Genomic DNA, 16,824 nt, shown 5'->3' with positions numbered 1-16,824 from the left:
GACATGGTGCTAGCCTCCAGGGGCATGTGGTGTCACTCGTTCAGGGCGTGAAAAAAAAACGTAATCCAAAAATCAAAACCTTGTGCAGGATAATGCAAACTCGGAGCCTCGAACCACGGGGCCGCGGTGTCGCGCAGGGTGCGGCAAGCTTTATCATCGACGACACAGTCTTTCCCCTGGCTTTCTACTCGCTGGCCATGAGGACACAAGATTTGGTGTCGGCGGAGGTGGTGTCGATGAACGTGGTTGCAGAGGACGGAACAAAGCTCATGCTTCCTCGGTTTGTTCGTCGTCCTCCTAGTAACTTCTGGATTTGTTTCAACATCCACGTTGCTGAACAAGTACAACAGGAGCAAGAAGAGGAAAAACCATAAAAGGAGCGAGATGAAGAAGAACATGACGAACACTTGATGACTTGGTGAGGATTCTTTAGGAGCTAATGGGGAAGGACCAGGCGTCCGGGGAGAAGAGATGGGGTTGATTGGAGGATGGTGACCAGATGCATTGAATGGATGTAGTTGGCCGTTGTTAGTTGAGGTGGATAGGCCCTGGCTGCTGCACACCAGTGAGTACGGAACTGCGTCGAATTAAAGACTGATATACGCCAAAGCAAATGAGAATACTACATGATGAGAAGTTTGCAGTACGGTGTAGCTAATATAGTGGTTGAGGATCTCAAGACAAATGGATAGATAGGATTCCAGTGGGGAGCGTCGCCGTGTGCTCCTATGCACTTTCGGGACGCTTCCCATCTAAACTAACACTTTTCAATCTATGTACTACTGCCCGCGGATGGAAACTAGAAAGGGTCTGTCTAGGACACATCTCTAAACTGATGTTCACTTTATTTGTGGTCTATTTTTTGTGTCCTAGTTTTTTTTTATTTCTTGTTGCTGCATTATATATTTGTGGAAGCTTAGATGTGACATCCTTCAAAAACATCTAGATGTGAATTAGACAAACTGAACTAGAAATTAACCTAATCAAACTCACCTGTCTAAACTTGCTATAGCCATCACCATTGCATTTATAACTGTACATGGCAACGCGCAAAGACCTAGACTAGCAAAACTTACGCACTTAGACAAGATTATTGCTAACAATCTCCTCCTAATCTTGACTTGTCATCTCCTTTTGCTTTCTTTGATCTTGACTCGTTGAAGAATTGTGACTCGTTGATCAAAACTCCGACGCATGATCCAGACTACCAGCCCACGCGGTCGCATCTACGCGTGCACATGCATGACTGGACGCACCATCAGTCTTCACGTCGTACAAGTTAAATGGTCACTCTCCCACTACGCGGTTAGTTTGATCTTCACGCCAAGGCACGCAGATGTCTACATTGCCATCTTGTCTTCGCACCCTTTAATAACTTGCTCGAATGACGCACCATACCGGACAACACTTCGACTATGATGCACTTCAACTGCAACGATCTCTCACGACAACTCACAAACATGACGCTCACCAAACATGCGGATTCGCACGAATCCTTAAATCACCCCCCCCCCCTGCGCCTCCGACGATGATCTTGACTATTTTTCGGCACGGCAGCTCGGCACCACCCATCACATCAACAATCTTTGGTATTAGCTATCAGTTCATCGCATTTATCCGCACCTCGGTCACAAGTCATTTATCATGTAGGCTAGCTATCAGTTCATAGCATTTATCAGTTTGTAATCACCAGATCATGAACAAATAAAACGAAGCCGTGCGTGTTGCTTCCCACTTATTTCGACCATATCAGTTAGTTTAGTAGTACCATCTGGAAAAATTCAATCAGCCAAGTAAGTCAACCACAGAAGCATGGCCTATAGGCATGGCACCAGAACATTTCAAAATTACTTGCAAGTTGCAACACAATTTTGTCCAAATTGCTAACAGAAATTGTCCTCTATTTTGTACTGAAATGAATACAAAAATAAAGCAATATTTTTGCCATTGCAAATTTCTCAGATCAATAATCGGTCAGGAGCAGCAATGTAATCAGACGGGTTAGCCAGATGGCAAGGTCTTGGCATACTCCTCCACTGCCTCCTCATCACCGTGGTCACCGAGCTGCAGCACCAAGTCGAGTACGAGCGAGACCCACTTGAGCATGAAGATGGAGGCGCTTAGGCCGCCGACGAGCCTGCGGGTGGTCATCCCGTCCTCCTTCCAGACATAATAACGCATCTCGGCGAGGAAGCGGACACCACCGCAGCGCCCTGGAAGATGGCGGTAAGGACGGCGCCAGTAGTGTGCGTGTTATGCTAGGCTCCTTTTTGTTCTTTTTTTTCCTCTTGTAAGCTGTTGTCCGACGTAATTCCTGGCCGGTTGATGGCTTTGTTAATTCAAAGCCGGGCTCTCTCTCGAGCCTTCGTTCTAAAAAAAAGGAGCCCGAGCAGCCGCTGGCGACGAAGACGGCGGTGAGCGCGTGGGGAAAGATGAGGAGCAGGCCGCATGGGGACGGGACAAGGCAGAGCGAGAGCGTGAGGAAGATGCAACCTGACGTTGCGCCCAGTAGCAAGCAGTTGCAGAGCTGAAACGCCCTGTGCCTCCACATGCCCGCCAGGCATTGTCGCTGCAGACACCACAAGCTAGTTTCTTCTTCTTGATTACTCCCAACTTCCCAAGTAATTGAAGCAAGGAACTGTGAGAGGCAAGAAGATAGTGGTGAGGTGACTCGAGAGTGTTGGATAAAGCAGTGAGTGAGCGAGCAAGATTTATATAGCCAAACGATCTGCTCTTAGCATATTCGTCGTTGACCTCCTCCTTGTTGCCATCTCACCAAGCCAAAGAGCGAAGACGAGTGCCAACCTCACGCGTAATCATATGAATGCTAGAACCCCATCAATTTTGCATTGTAACTGATATTTTTTATATGGAGGTAGAAATGTCGATGACTGTTGATATTGCTCTTACATTACACAGAATAAATAACTGATTTTATGGTTGGTGAAGCATTGGAGGCCTAGTTATTACTCACATGTACATCGGGCAAAGATATATATTGGAGTTAGCCTCGGCCACTATTCCATAGCAAGACAAAGTTGTAGTGCAAACTTCCTCACTTCTATTAGCTAGTTTTTACTCTTTTTAGCTGTACCGAAATAGTTGTAGCTGGAGTAGCAGAAGTTCAGCTACTCCAGCGACAACTATTTCGGTACAGAGGGAGTAGTTTTTACTCTTTTTAGCCATGATAATAATAGAGGAGGTAGAGTGTGATGACGAGATTGAGAGACACCTAACGTTTATTAGTTGCCTTGGGGAATGAGATGCAACGAGAAATTAATTGTATGCTCATGTGAGGCTTAATGTTCTTGGTGGAAGTTTGACACAAGAAGAAGCAACGACAATGTGATCTTCATGCACTCCAACTACACGCTGAGACAGAGGAGACACATGGCCTGTTGAAATGGCACTCAGCGGAGCTGCTAGCCTCTCCGTTCTTCTGTGGCGTGATTGAATATGTGCAGAAGTGAGCAAGCAGCCACACGAAGAACATCCTTGTTGTTGCTACGACACACCATAGCAGTAATCACAAGACCATGATGATCTCAAACAGATTGGAGTTCGTGTGTGTTGCTTCTGGCTGGATTCGACCAGGATGATCGGCTAGCTAAGTAGTCCCCGCCTTGGAAAAATCTATCAACTACCTTCAGTAGATCATGCGCGAAGAGGAGCAAGTCAACCCCGGAGGCAGGACCTGTAGGCATATGTAGCAGCGGGGCATTTCAAAATTACGAACAAAAGTTTCTACTCCATTTTGTACTGAAATATGTTTTTCGTTGCATTGAAGAATCAAGCAGGAGGAGCAATGTAACTGCAAAGATTAATTAAGAATCTCCGCAAGAAAAATAATTAATAAGGAACATAAAAGCACTTGCTTCATGTCTGGTCGGCGTTGACCCATCTCTCCCGGCTCTAACAAAAAGTTCAACCTGAATCAGACGTGGTAGCCAGATGGCTAGCTCATGGCGTACTCGTCTGCTGCCTTCCCAGCACCGTGATCACCGAGCCGGAGCTGGAATGCGAGGGCGAGCGAAACCCACTCTAGCATGAAGATAGCAGCCCTCAGAGATTTGCTTTTCGGCCGAATTTCGGACATCTTGGCCTGGGGCAAAAAAGTCTTGTTCGGCGAAATAATTTCGGCCCAGTCAAAAATTTCATCAAATTTTTAATCTTTGTCAAACTATAATCAAATTTTCGCCACATTTTGCCAAATTTTGGTCAAATTTCAAAATTTTGCTTTGCTATTTCGTCCGAGATTTGCCCAACTTTTTTGAAGTGACCAAATTTTGCCAATCTCGGCCTAGGGCAAAAAGAATCCATAACCAAAAATCAATACTTTTGGCGGCGCCTAGGCCGCCGATGGAGCCAGAGGACAGCCGTGCTGTCCTTCTCCCAGACGTTGGACCACAGCTCTGTGGTGAAGTCGACCGGTCCTTCTTCGGGACATTGGTCCGCAGCTTGGCGAGGAATTCGGCCGTTCGGGTGAACGCGAGCAGCACCATGGCGAACTGGATGATGGCGGTGAGGACAACGCCGGTTGTGTGCACGTTGCTCTAGGCTCTAGCACTGGCGGCAGGGGTGGCGAACGAGCCCTAACAGACCAGGAGCAGGCCGCGCAGGGACGGGACGAAGGTAGAGCGAAAGTGTGACGAAGATGTAGTCTATCCTGCACCCAACAAGTAGTTGCAGAGCTCGAATGCCCTGTGTGCCGCCACTTGCCAGCCCTCTATTGTTGCTGCTGAGTGCCGATACGACACAAAGCTATTTTATTCTTGATCACTCTGAACCAGCAAACTGAATTAAGGAACTATGAGAGGCAAGAAAGTAGTTGTCACTTGAGACTCGGAGCGGTGGATGGAGCAGGCGATAAGCGAGCGAGATTAAAGAGTCAGTGGCCTGCAAAGTGGGTTTCATCTGCGAACGTTGGGCAGCGAGGGGTTGGTTTTTAATTGACGGCTATCTAGTGGCAAAAACAAAGAGGGACGATGTGGTTGGGACTACCTAATTATTAAAAAACCTAAAAAGAGTTGACATCATCATATCACATCTGTTCCAACTTGCAACATTTGCAAGTCCGCGTCCGAGACAGAAATTTTTGTGATCTCCTTAATATGGTATTGACGTTTCCTGACTGCATTCTATGCAGAAGCTTGAAAAACCAAAGACCATATGCCCAAAGGACCTTCTCTCATTTCTACAATTTCAATCTCTATTTTAACTCTTTGTATGTTTAGCATTATTGTAAAAAAAGGATGGTGACTTTGAGTGTGGGATTAAACTAGATTAGTTACTTAATTATCCCAAAACCGAAAAGGAGGTACCGAACCCAAAAGATGTGCTCTCCTTATGAGTAACAAAGCTACTTTTGTATGGAAAGGGCGAAATGAATTGCTAGATATGCTCTTAGTACCCAAGAAAGGTAAGGGCATGAGTTATGAGGGCAGCACCATGTAGCTGCCCCATCTGCCAGGTTGAAACCACGATACAATTTTTTCCTCCCCCAAGCAGCGATAGCTTAGCTAGACCACACCTCCATCATTTTTCTTAGTATCTCTCTTACTTTTTCCTCTATACACATGCATCACATCTCTCACAACCAGTTCTTATGTTTTGCTTCATTTCAGCTTTTTTATGAAGCATCGGCCTCCTCTGCAAGAACCTGTTCTTCTCGGCAAGCAATAGCTTTTCCCCTCTCTCTTCCGCATCACCGGCTTTTCCTATGGAGCGTTGGCCATGCCCTGAATAAGTGATATAGTGGTTGTGGAAGAATTAAAGTCTTCGTATCATGCACATGTACATCTGGCATCCATATATTACTTGGCCTCACCTTCTACTTCATAGTATCAAGAGACTATAGTTCAAATATTCTAGCATCCATTATCTAGTCTGCACGTCGGTGATGTGTCTTGGGGAATGGGAGGCATCAAGAATTTCAGTATTAGCCCAATACCCCAATCATGTTCCTCCTTAGCGCGATAAGAAGCGAGGAAGTAAGACATGGGAGGCAATACATAGGAGGGAATAGCAGTATCGCAGATGCGGTCCGATGATTGGGGCATGGAGGAGTACCGAAGCCTCAATTATTCCTCCATACATCTTTCTTGCTGAAGGAAAATTTGCACCCTGTATTACTTAGCAAAGGGCTACCAACACTAACGAAACTCATCGGCAGCCTGTATTTTGTGGTTAACCGCACGGGATGTGGGCAAACATGTGGAACTGGCAAAGTGCGTGACGGACCATGACTGCCAGAGCAGAAGCAGGTCTATGACATTTGGACTTTCTAAAATTCTACGCAATACTATATCTTTACATCACTGTGAATAAAAAACATTACCCAATTTTCTGTCTCGCACGTGAAAAGAAAAAAGGGGCACTTCTAGGAATCGAACACACAACCCTGGGGCCCTGGGGGTTGAGGGCATGTCACGCTACCAGCCAAGCTAAATTTCGGTCGTGAGTTTTTATACGGATTAGATGGCTTTTATACCTTATTAAATGAGTGGAAAAGAAAAACAACAATGCCTACTTTGACGAGAGGACAAAACCATATGATCCAAATTTTTAAAGGACCGATGCATTGTGTTATACTTTTCCTTTTCCATAATGATAAACATTTTCGAGAGAAATAAATGTTCCGCTTCCTACAAATTCAAACAACAGTCTTTTTCTCATTTGTCACAAAAAAAATTGTTTTGAAACATCCCCGATAAATTCTGTGTAATTAGCCTGATAATTTACGCATAACAAACCTGATAGTTTACGTACAAACATTGCGGTAGGTTTTTTACCTTAAAAACATGTTGAAAACACCCTTGATAACTTCTATGTAAATAGTATGATAATATACATGTCTTGGACCTGATAACTTACATATAAATACCATGATAACTTATAAGCCAATGGAAAAAACTGTTGAGACACCCCCCATATGTGTTTAAATACAGTAGTAACTTACGTACCACATACACGCTAACTTAGGTACAAACACCGTGGGTAATTTCACCTCGTGAATGAGGGAGTTATTGAAAACACGCCTCGGTAACATCTATGTAAAATAGCATGGTAAATTACACACTGCAGAGTTGATAACTCACGTTTGAACACTGTGGTAACTCTTGGACCCTAATTTTTTATTGAAAACATAACTCGGTAAGTTCTTCGTAAATAGCATTGTAATATACACACCGCGGGCCTGATAAATTACGCACAAACACTGTAGTAAGTTTGACCTAATGGATAAAAGTTGTTGAAACATACGTCCAATAAGTTCCGTGTAAATAGCGTGGTAAGTAACATACCACAGTACTGCTAATTCAGGCACAAACACCATGACAAATTTGAACTGGGCAAAAAAGTTGTTAAAAAATACCCCCGTTGACATCCGTGCAAATAGCATGTTAAGTTATACAATAGGGAGCTGATAACTCACGTCGGAACGACATGGTAACTTTGACCTGAGATATTTTTAAAACATATAGCAATAATTTATGTGTAAATAATATGATAATCTAAGCATGCGTACTTGATAACTCATGCACAAACACCATGGTAAGTTTTGACACAAAAAAAGTCATCAAATAAGTACCCCTAATAACTTTTGTGTAAATAGCATGATACTATATACTTATAGCAGACATGATAATGCAGGTACAAATACCGCGACAACTTAGTCCCGGGGAAAAAATTGTTCAAAACATACGCCTAATAACTTTAGAATCGGGGGGGGGGGGGGGGGGGAATTGTTCAAAACGTGCCCCAATAACTTCTACGAAAAATAGCATGGTAATATACACACCACAGACCTGATAATTTAGGTACAAACATAACCGTAACTTTTACTTGAGGAAAAAGTTGTTGAATACAGACCTCTGATAACTTCTGTATAAATAACATGATAATTTTTACGCACCACAGACATGATAATTTAGGTACAAACACCACAATAACTTACGCCTGAGGGAAAAGGGTGTTGAAATCATACCCCCAGTAACTTCTATATAAAATAGCATGGTAATATACGCACCACAGACCTGATAAGTTACGTACAAACACCACAGTAACTTCTGACCAAAGAAAAATGTAAAAACTTACCATATAGGGATTTTTTCGGAGGTCTCGTCGTGACGGGTGTTTTATGTGAAAATGGTGTTCCAATCAAGTTTGAGCTAAAAAAAATTGGAAGTTCTAAAATACGAAGAATATACAATGGCATCAACTTTTTCCATCCTCTCGTGCATTTGCATGTGGGGAGAAAGTTGGACGGCCATTTTTTTGTTCCGGTAATTTCTCTATAAACATGATGATAACTTTTACTTAGCCTTGACCTAGTAACTTTTGACTCGAAAAAAAAGTTGACAGAACATATCAACATGGGATCTTGTTTAGAAGGTCTCGTCGCGATAAATCTTTTATGTGAAAACGGTCCTTCAATCGGAGCGACGGTTAGAGCTAGAAAACACTTTGAATTTTTAAATTCAGTAGAATCTTCGCTAACATCAGCAATTTCATCGTATATGCATGCATGCAACAATTGGGAAAAGAATCCACTCGGTGTGTTAGCATTTAAAAAAAATATTCAACACATGCATGTAGCTAGTACTTTGGTTGATACAGAAATTTCGTTCGGATCTGTTCCTTATTTTGATAACAGTCGGTAGTTAGTCATTCCCTACAATAACTATTGAATGTAGAAAGCAAAGCAGCTAGTATGTTTGCCTTGCAAGTTTCATAACCCAATGAGCAGACATGTTACTGTAACAACTAAGAACCGAGATCACAATCTCTAGCAGAATGCCCGAAATCTCCACTTACAACCTATCCACAAAAAATTGTCCAAAAATTTAATCACGACGATAGGATCCATCCTAATATAGGAACCAAGAAATCCCCTCGTATTTATACCAGATATAGTAAATATAATATATGCAGTAAGCAAAACTGTATGTTTGCCTTTGCATATTTCGTACTAGTACAATAACTAAATTTTATCAACTACAAGATAAAGGAAATGAGTCCGACTAGAGCTCAGTCATCTGAGACTTTGCTATGTCTCACTCGACCCACGTTAGCGTTATATCTATGTACGAAGAATCGCAGGAACCAATGGCTAGAAATTCTAGTTGTCACGTACACGATAGCTCTGATGGGCCTGTAACCGGCACATTTTGGGTTTTCCATTCACTCGGTATAGTAAAGCAATCGGCAATTCCTCCTCCTCATATCACCTTGCTTTTGTTTTTCTTTTTAATTTTTTTTTTTAAATTTGTATTGTTAGAACACGGTCAAAAAATGTATTTTTGGAAAAGAAAACATCATTTATATATGTGACAAATATTATGTTTATTTTTTTGCGTTTTTTTCTTTTTCTATGGTTTTATCTTTCTAATTTACTTGCTGTTTCCTTTGGATTTTCTTGATTTTCTTCAGTTTTGTTTTATGTAGTTGTTCGTTTGGAAAATATGCCGCTTGCAGAGTTGTAGTCATGTGGAAGACATATAGTGTTAGTTGGGAGCAACACTTGTAGATGCGTGTCTAGTGACAGACATGCAACTACCCTCCTCCCCCTAACAAAACACCATTGAGTTGTAGTTAGGGCACTTGTAGATACCTAATGACAGACATGCAACTACCCTCCTCCCCCTAACAAAACACCATTGAGTTGTAGTTAGGGCACTTGTAGATACCTAATGACAGACATGCAACTGCCACCTTCACCCCTCATTGCACCGATAAAACACCACTGAAATGCATTCACGCTAAACACCCATAATTTGAAGAAGAAAAAACTAAACATCTATAACTAGACAAAAGAAAAAATAAAACCAAAATATAAATAAAATAAAAATTTATAAAAAGGAAGAAATGAAAAGGAGAAAAAAATAAAACTGTGAACACCATCCAGTTGCGGTCACGTTAAAGGTATGCAATTGTGTGCCTAGTAGAAACATGCAACTGCCTCCTTTTCCCCGACAAAACACCACTAAGTTGCAGTTGGGGTGACACTTGCAGTTGCGTCCCTAGTGACAAACATGCAACTGCCCCCTCCCAACCCAACACCATTGAGTTGGAGTTGTGTCGATAAATGTAGTTGCAGTCATGGGCGGGACTTGCAGTTGCGTTCCCAAAGGCATACATGCAACTCATCTTCCCCCCACAAAACACCACAGAGTTGTAGTTGAGGGGAGGGGGATGTGACAGTTGTAGTTGTGTGTCTGGTGGTAGACATGCATCTTTCTCCTCGCCAACAAAATACAACTGAGTTGTCGTCGTATTGAACATATGTAGTTGCAGCCGGTGCAGCACTAGCAGTTGCGTGCCTATAGTGACAAACATGCAACTACCCATTTCCCCTGACAAAAACACTACAGAGCTGAAGTGTGGATGACACTGGCAGTTAGTTGCATGCCTAGTTTCCCACATGCAACTGCCCCAACCGACAAAACACCACGGAGTTGCAGTCGGGGGTGACACTTGCAGTTTCATGTCTAGTGGCAAACATGCAACTATCCTCTCCCGGACCCACACACCATTGAGTTGGAGTCGCGTAAAAGAAATGTAATTGTAGTCAGGGACGAAATTTGCAGTTGCGATCCCAGTGGCAGACATGCAACTTCCCAGTTCCCCCGGCAAAACACCACATAGTTGTAGTCACATTGAAGGCATACAGTTGTAGTCGAGAAAGGGGGGTATAAAAGTTGCAGTTGTTTGTCTGGTGGTAGACATGCAACTTCTCCTCCCCTACCAAATACCGTTGAGTTGCAATCACATTGAACACATCCAGTTGCAATATGGGGCCACATTTGTAGTTGTGTGCCTAATGACAAACATGCAACTAACCACGCCCCCCAACAAAAACAACACCGAGTTGCAGTCAGGGGAACACTTGCGGATGCATGCCTAGTGACACACATGCAACTGCCCCTCCCGACAAAACACCATGGAGCTGCAGCCCGGGGTGACACTTGCAGTTGTCTGCCTAGTAGCAGACATGCAACTGTTCGCTCTCTCATAAAACACCATAGAGTTGCAGTGACGTCGAAGACTTGGAGTTGCAGTTGGAGTCGACGCTTGCAGTTAGTGCACTCTGATAGATATGCGTTGTCGCCTTTCCAACAAAACACAACTGAGTCGTACTCGTGTTGAAGACATGTAGTTGTAGCTGGGGACAACTGTGCAAACCAGATCCCAATAGTTTTTATTAAATAGTTTAAAACAAAAAAAGTAGGTAGAATGGTGCCATTATCCAGTAAAATATTTATAAAGAGAAAAAATAGACATCATCAAATTGGCGATTTTGCAAAATGAAAATGTCCAAAAGTGCATATTCCAGTGGATCTCGACTTCTTGGTGGTTTGGAAAAAAGCAAAATGCAAAAAGTAAAAAAAAAAATGCCCCATATCAGGCATGTTTCCGATCTCATCACCAAACACACCACATCGTAGTTGTGAATGCGTTGTACTCCTTGCAGTTGCACGTGAGTTTGGATGACGCACGGATAAAAGATGATGCAGTGTGCTGGGCCCAGCCGCCCAGGTGCCGGCGGTGGTAGTGAACGAGCCCGAGCAGCCGGCCATAGCGAAAACGACGGTGAGAGCGTGCAGAAAGACAAGAAGGCTGCAGCACAGGGATGGAACGAGGCGGAGTGGAAGCGCGAGGGAGATGCAGCCCGACGCCATTGCCAGCAGCAAATAGTTGCAGAGCTGGAACGCCCCGTGCATTGCCACTTGCCCGCCAGCCATTGTTGCTACTTTCTGCCCACATCGCAAGCTAGTTTCTTCTTCTTTATTACTCCCAAGAAAACTGGAGCGAGGTACAGGGTCAAGAAGATGGTGGTGATGACTTGAGAGTGTGAGAGTGAGTCAGCGAGATTAATATAGTCAATGACGTGCGAACGGGATTTATTTTCGAGTGCTGATGGAGAGGGGTTTGGTTTAACGGCTAGTGACTAGTGAGTGTATGACAAGACAAAGAGAGATAATCACAAAGAGAGACGTTGCGGTGTGAACTGATTAATTATCACAAAACCCAAAAGAGGTGACATCATCATATCACACCATGTTCCAACTTGTTACACTGGACTACCGTATTTGCCACTCCCCTTCGGAGAAAGAAGCCTTGATGATTTCCTTCTGTGTTTAGCTTTTCTTGTTTGCGTTCCAGTCGGCAGCACGAGGGACCAACAACCACACACAAAGAGGCTTCCTCATTTCTATAGTTTCAGTTTATCTGGAGCTGGCCCTTGCCCTGATTTCAGCTTGAGAGCACTACGTACATTTCAGAAGAACGACGATCGTACATGTATCATCGTATTTATGGAGTATGATATTCAATAAGTCATCTTCAACCGATTTGGATGGCGAGCTACTAATAGGCTAGGTGTATAGGCATCATAGCTTGTTACTATTTTTGCCGGATGTGGCACCGTTTTATTTCATTTTGTTATGCTGTGTTTAAGAGTCAAACTTGCATTTCAGACTTGTTTTAGCACTTGATTTAATAATATGACTGCATGCAAAGCTCTGATGCAGAGGTCGGGGTTATCCTCCTTTTCAAAAGAAAAAGAATAAGTCATGACAAAAGAAAAGATATCATCATGGCACCATTCTCAAATGGGGAGGTGAGACTTGTGGTATTCAAATGGAACATAATAAAGCTCCTGGCCCTGAAATAGTTTCCACGTAGAATTCTATCGAAATTTCTAGGATACCATCAACACTGTCCAAATTGTTCCATTGACTTCATGCTGACTGGCTTGACCTATTCAGGCTTAATTTGCCGAGATAGTCTTGGTGCCGAAGATTAAGGAGGCCGGACATACCCAACAATTCAGACTCATATGCCTTCTTAATGTCAGCTACAAGATTTTCACCAATATGAATAGGCTAAACTCGGTAGCTAACCATGTTTTCCAGCCATCTCAAGGAAGGAAGGAATATACACGATGGCGTAGTAATCCTGCACGAGACCGTCCACAAGATGCACTAGAAAAAGTGAGTAATATAGTATTCAAAATAGACTTCAAAAAATCCTATGACAAGGTCAAATGCCCTTTCCTCCAGCAGGCCCTAAGGATGAAAGGTTTATCTGATAAATGGCACGAGGGGTTTCAAAATTCTATAACTGGAGGTAGTGTGGCCATCAAAGTCAATTACGATGTAGGCCATTACTTTCATACGAAAAAAGTACTACGGCAGGGTGACCCCATGTCCCTAGTGTTATTTAACATTATTGCTGTCAAGTTGGCTATTCCGATTGAGCACCCCTAGCAGGACGGCCAGATTGCAGGAGTAGTGCCACACCTTATGGACGGTGGCTTCTCTATTCTGCAATAAGCCGATGGCACAGTCCTATTTATGGAAGATGACCTGGACAAGGCTCGAAACCTAATACTCTTACTTCCAGCGTTCGAGCAAATGTAGGGTCGTAAAATTAACTTCCATAAAAGTAAATTGTTCTGCTTTGGAGAAGCCACTGAGATGGCAGTCGATTATGCTAACCTGTTTGGTTGCGTACATGGCCAATTGCCAATTAAATATTTTGGTGTACCGATTCATTATCGGGGTCTCATCACTGTGGAGTGAAAGTATGTAGAAGAGCGGCTGGAGAAACGATTGAGCAGTTGAAAAGGCAAGATGCTCTCAGTTGGAGGACGCCTAGTTTTATTTACTCTGTCCTCATAAATATGTTTCTCTATATGATTTCTTTCTTCCAACTACCAAAAGGAGTCCTGCAAAGACGAGATTATTTTAGATCCATTTCTTTTGTACGTGGATAGTGAAAAAAATACAGAATGGTCAAATGGAGTGTGATTTGTAGACCGAAATATCAAGGTAGCCTTGAAACTCATGACATGCAGGGTAAGAACGAGGCCCTTCTTAATAAATGATCGTTCAAACTTCTTATCAAGGATGATGTTTGGCAAACCAAGCCGCGCAATAAGTATCTAGGCTAAAAGGTGGTGTCGTAGCATATCAAAAACCAGGCTAGTCGGACTTTTTGGCTAGACTAATGGCTGCAAAGAAAAATATCTTTCGCTTTGGGTCTTTTGCGATAGAATAGTCAGGAATTCGTTTCTGGGTAGACATCTGCCTAGGCAATACTAGTCTCCGAGAAGAATATCCAGCCTTGTACAACATTGCTCGCGATACGAATAATATTATTCGCAGGTGCTCAGTTCATCCCTGCCGAATATTTCACTTAGTTGTGATTTGATTGGCTCCCGACCTAAGTGATGGCATAATCTGTTATCCCGTCTAGATTCGATTAGGCTGACACAAAGCTGGGATGTGTCCCACTGGAACCATACTACATCAGGGTCTTTCACAATAGACTTTATGTACAGTGCGCTCATGCATTCTGAGATACCGGTGAGTAATAATAAAAAAATGAAAGATGAGAATTTCACTAAAAGTTACAATCTTCATGTGGTATCTTCGTAGGGAAGTTGTGTTAATCAAAAACAACCTTGTATGGGCAACTGGCCAGGAAGTAAGAAGTGTTGTTTTTGTACTCATGACGAGATAATCAAACACCACTTTTCCAATGCAAGTTCGCAAGTTGTATGTGGCCAGTTATCCAAATAGCATTATATTTGTATGCGCTCATATTTGTTGCCAATAATTTTGACCATTGCTCTGACGGTATTTCAAATAAGTTCAAAAACACAAATAAAGGTAGGAACGTATGCCTTCCTATATATGATTGCTTTGACTATACAGAAATTATTTGGTGTTAAACGATAAAAATATTTCTCCTTTACACATTATTTTTCATTGTACGCAGTCGCTTCATATGTGGTGTACTCTACAACGAGCGGAGTACCAACCGTTGTTCAAGGTTATATGTATGCAGTTGGAGCAAGTAGCTACATAGGTTTTTACCCAACATGAGTGGCAGCATAATCTCTGGATCGGTCCACCACCCGTCTCGACATATTCATATTGTCAGTCTATAGGACTCTACTATAGCCAATGTGTTGGTTGTTTTTGTTTTTTCTATTAAACATTCGGTGTTTACATATGTGCATCCTAATTATACAGAGGTCGAATGTTACTTATAATATTTTGTATCAGCTTGATACTATCTTTTGAGATAATGAAAGCCCCCTTTGTCAAAGAAAGAATGTACCATCATCTTTATGGAGTAATAGATTGGCAGCAGCGTACACATAAAGTATACAAGTAACATGCTATATATATATGTAATGGAACGAACCACTCCGGTGTCATATTGGGAGAAGACAATATCAGCTGGTTGGCCCCGGTTTTTTCACAAAGTAGGTTCTTCCGAGGGAATGAGACACATTGGGAATTTTAGTCAAAGGTGTCAATCTTGTAAGCGTAGCGGAGAAACTGCTCACAGCTATTTCTCGCGACGTCATACATAGATCCGGAGATTGCTGCTTATGTACGTGCAGCAAGAGATATACGCAACAATTGAAGAGCGTAGTTCAAAGGAGGCCAGTACGTTACGGTTGAGCTCCTTAATTTAGAGAAGGGACTTCCACAACAATTGGGGCACATAGTTGCAGACCAGTCACTCGCACCAGAGCCACTCACATCGTGGCAACACCTTAGCCAGCTCTAGTAGCCTCGAGCAAGGCAATACCAGCACGGATGAGAGAGGCTGAACCCACCGCAGTCAATCCATACACTGGGCTCATCATCCAGTGTAACAACTTGCCCCTACATTTGGCGATTGAGGAAAACTCACGCGCCTGATCACAATCTCGGGCATGAAACATTTCGTGTACTACAAGGTCTAACCAGTTGGCTGCAATTAAAATTCCCAATGTCTAATCCCCTCAAAAGATCTTCGTGTAGAATAATCCATCCACTCAATATCGATACACATGCACGATCCATGTTACCATTGTGCTTGAGTGATAATTCCGTTTTATGTACAAAATCTAGGCAGGGCCAATAATTTTTCCTTTCATGGCCAAATCTTGTCCTAACTCCTCTTTCTCTATGGGCTGGACGGGCCATGATCCATTTGACCTGGCCGTAGCTACGCCAGTGTACACAAGGCTGGTGTTTAAGGGCCACTTTGATTCATAGGATTTAGAAAACATAGGAATAGAAAAAGTGAAAAACAAAGGAACTGTAAAAAAATATTGGAGTAGATGTTAGATTTCCTATGAAATGTAGTACGGAAGATTACATAGGAAAAAATCCTACAGGATCTAAACCTATGAATCAAAGGATCAATAGAGGAAAAAATCCATAATCCTCTAGAAATTCAACAGAATTCTTTTAAATCAACAGAGACCTAAGTATGTTGTTTGCTGCGAACATCATCTTAGTGCATCCATGCCGAGGTCAAGTCAATACAATATGTCCTTTTTAGAATAGGAAAAATGTGTCGTAATGTAAGTTTGCTTTTCAAGCAATTAACTTCACGGATGCACAGTACCACGAAAATTGAAGTGCAACTCAAAGTAATAAATCACCTTTTCTACTTGGGCGCTCCTCAAACGCAAGGACAGCCATATTAGGCTGCCTTTAATGGGAGTATCATAAGTAGTATCATGCATGCCAACTAAGCAATGTTGATGAGGTGACTTAGAATTAAATGAAGAAAGAGATGGTTGAGTATCATATCATGATACCGTATCATATTAAATGATGTGCTACTTTGTGTTATGCATGATAATAAATATAGTCATTTATGATACCAACATATGATACTAGGGATTATGGATGTAGCATCATACACTAGTATCATGCATACGATATAAGTACATGATACTCCCCTTAGAGCATCTCCAGCCGTTCGGCCACCCAGGGCACCGAAAAATAGCGGCCTGAGAGCGAGCCGGCG

Source organism: Triticum aestivum, chromosome 1B, assembly GCF_018294505.1.
Source record: "Triticum aestivum cultivar Chinese Spring chromosome 1B, IWGSC CS RefSeq v2.1, whole genome shotgun sequence".
Classification (NCBI taxonomy): Eukaryota; Viridiplantae; Streptophyta; class Magnoliopsida; order Poales; family Poaceae; genus Triticum; species Triticum aestivum.
Note: the sequence above shows the minus strand (reverse complement) of the source record.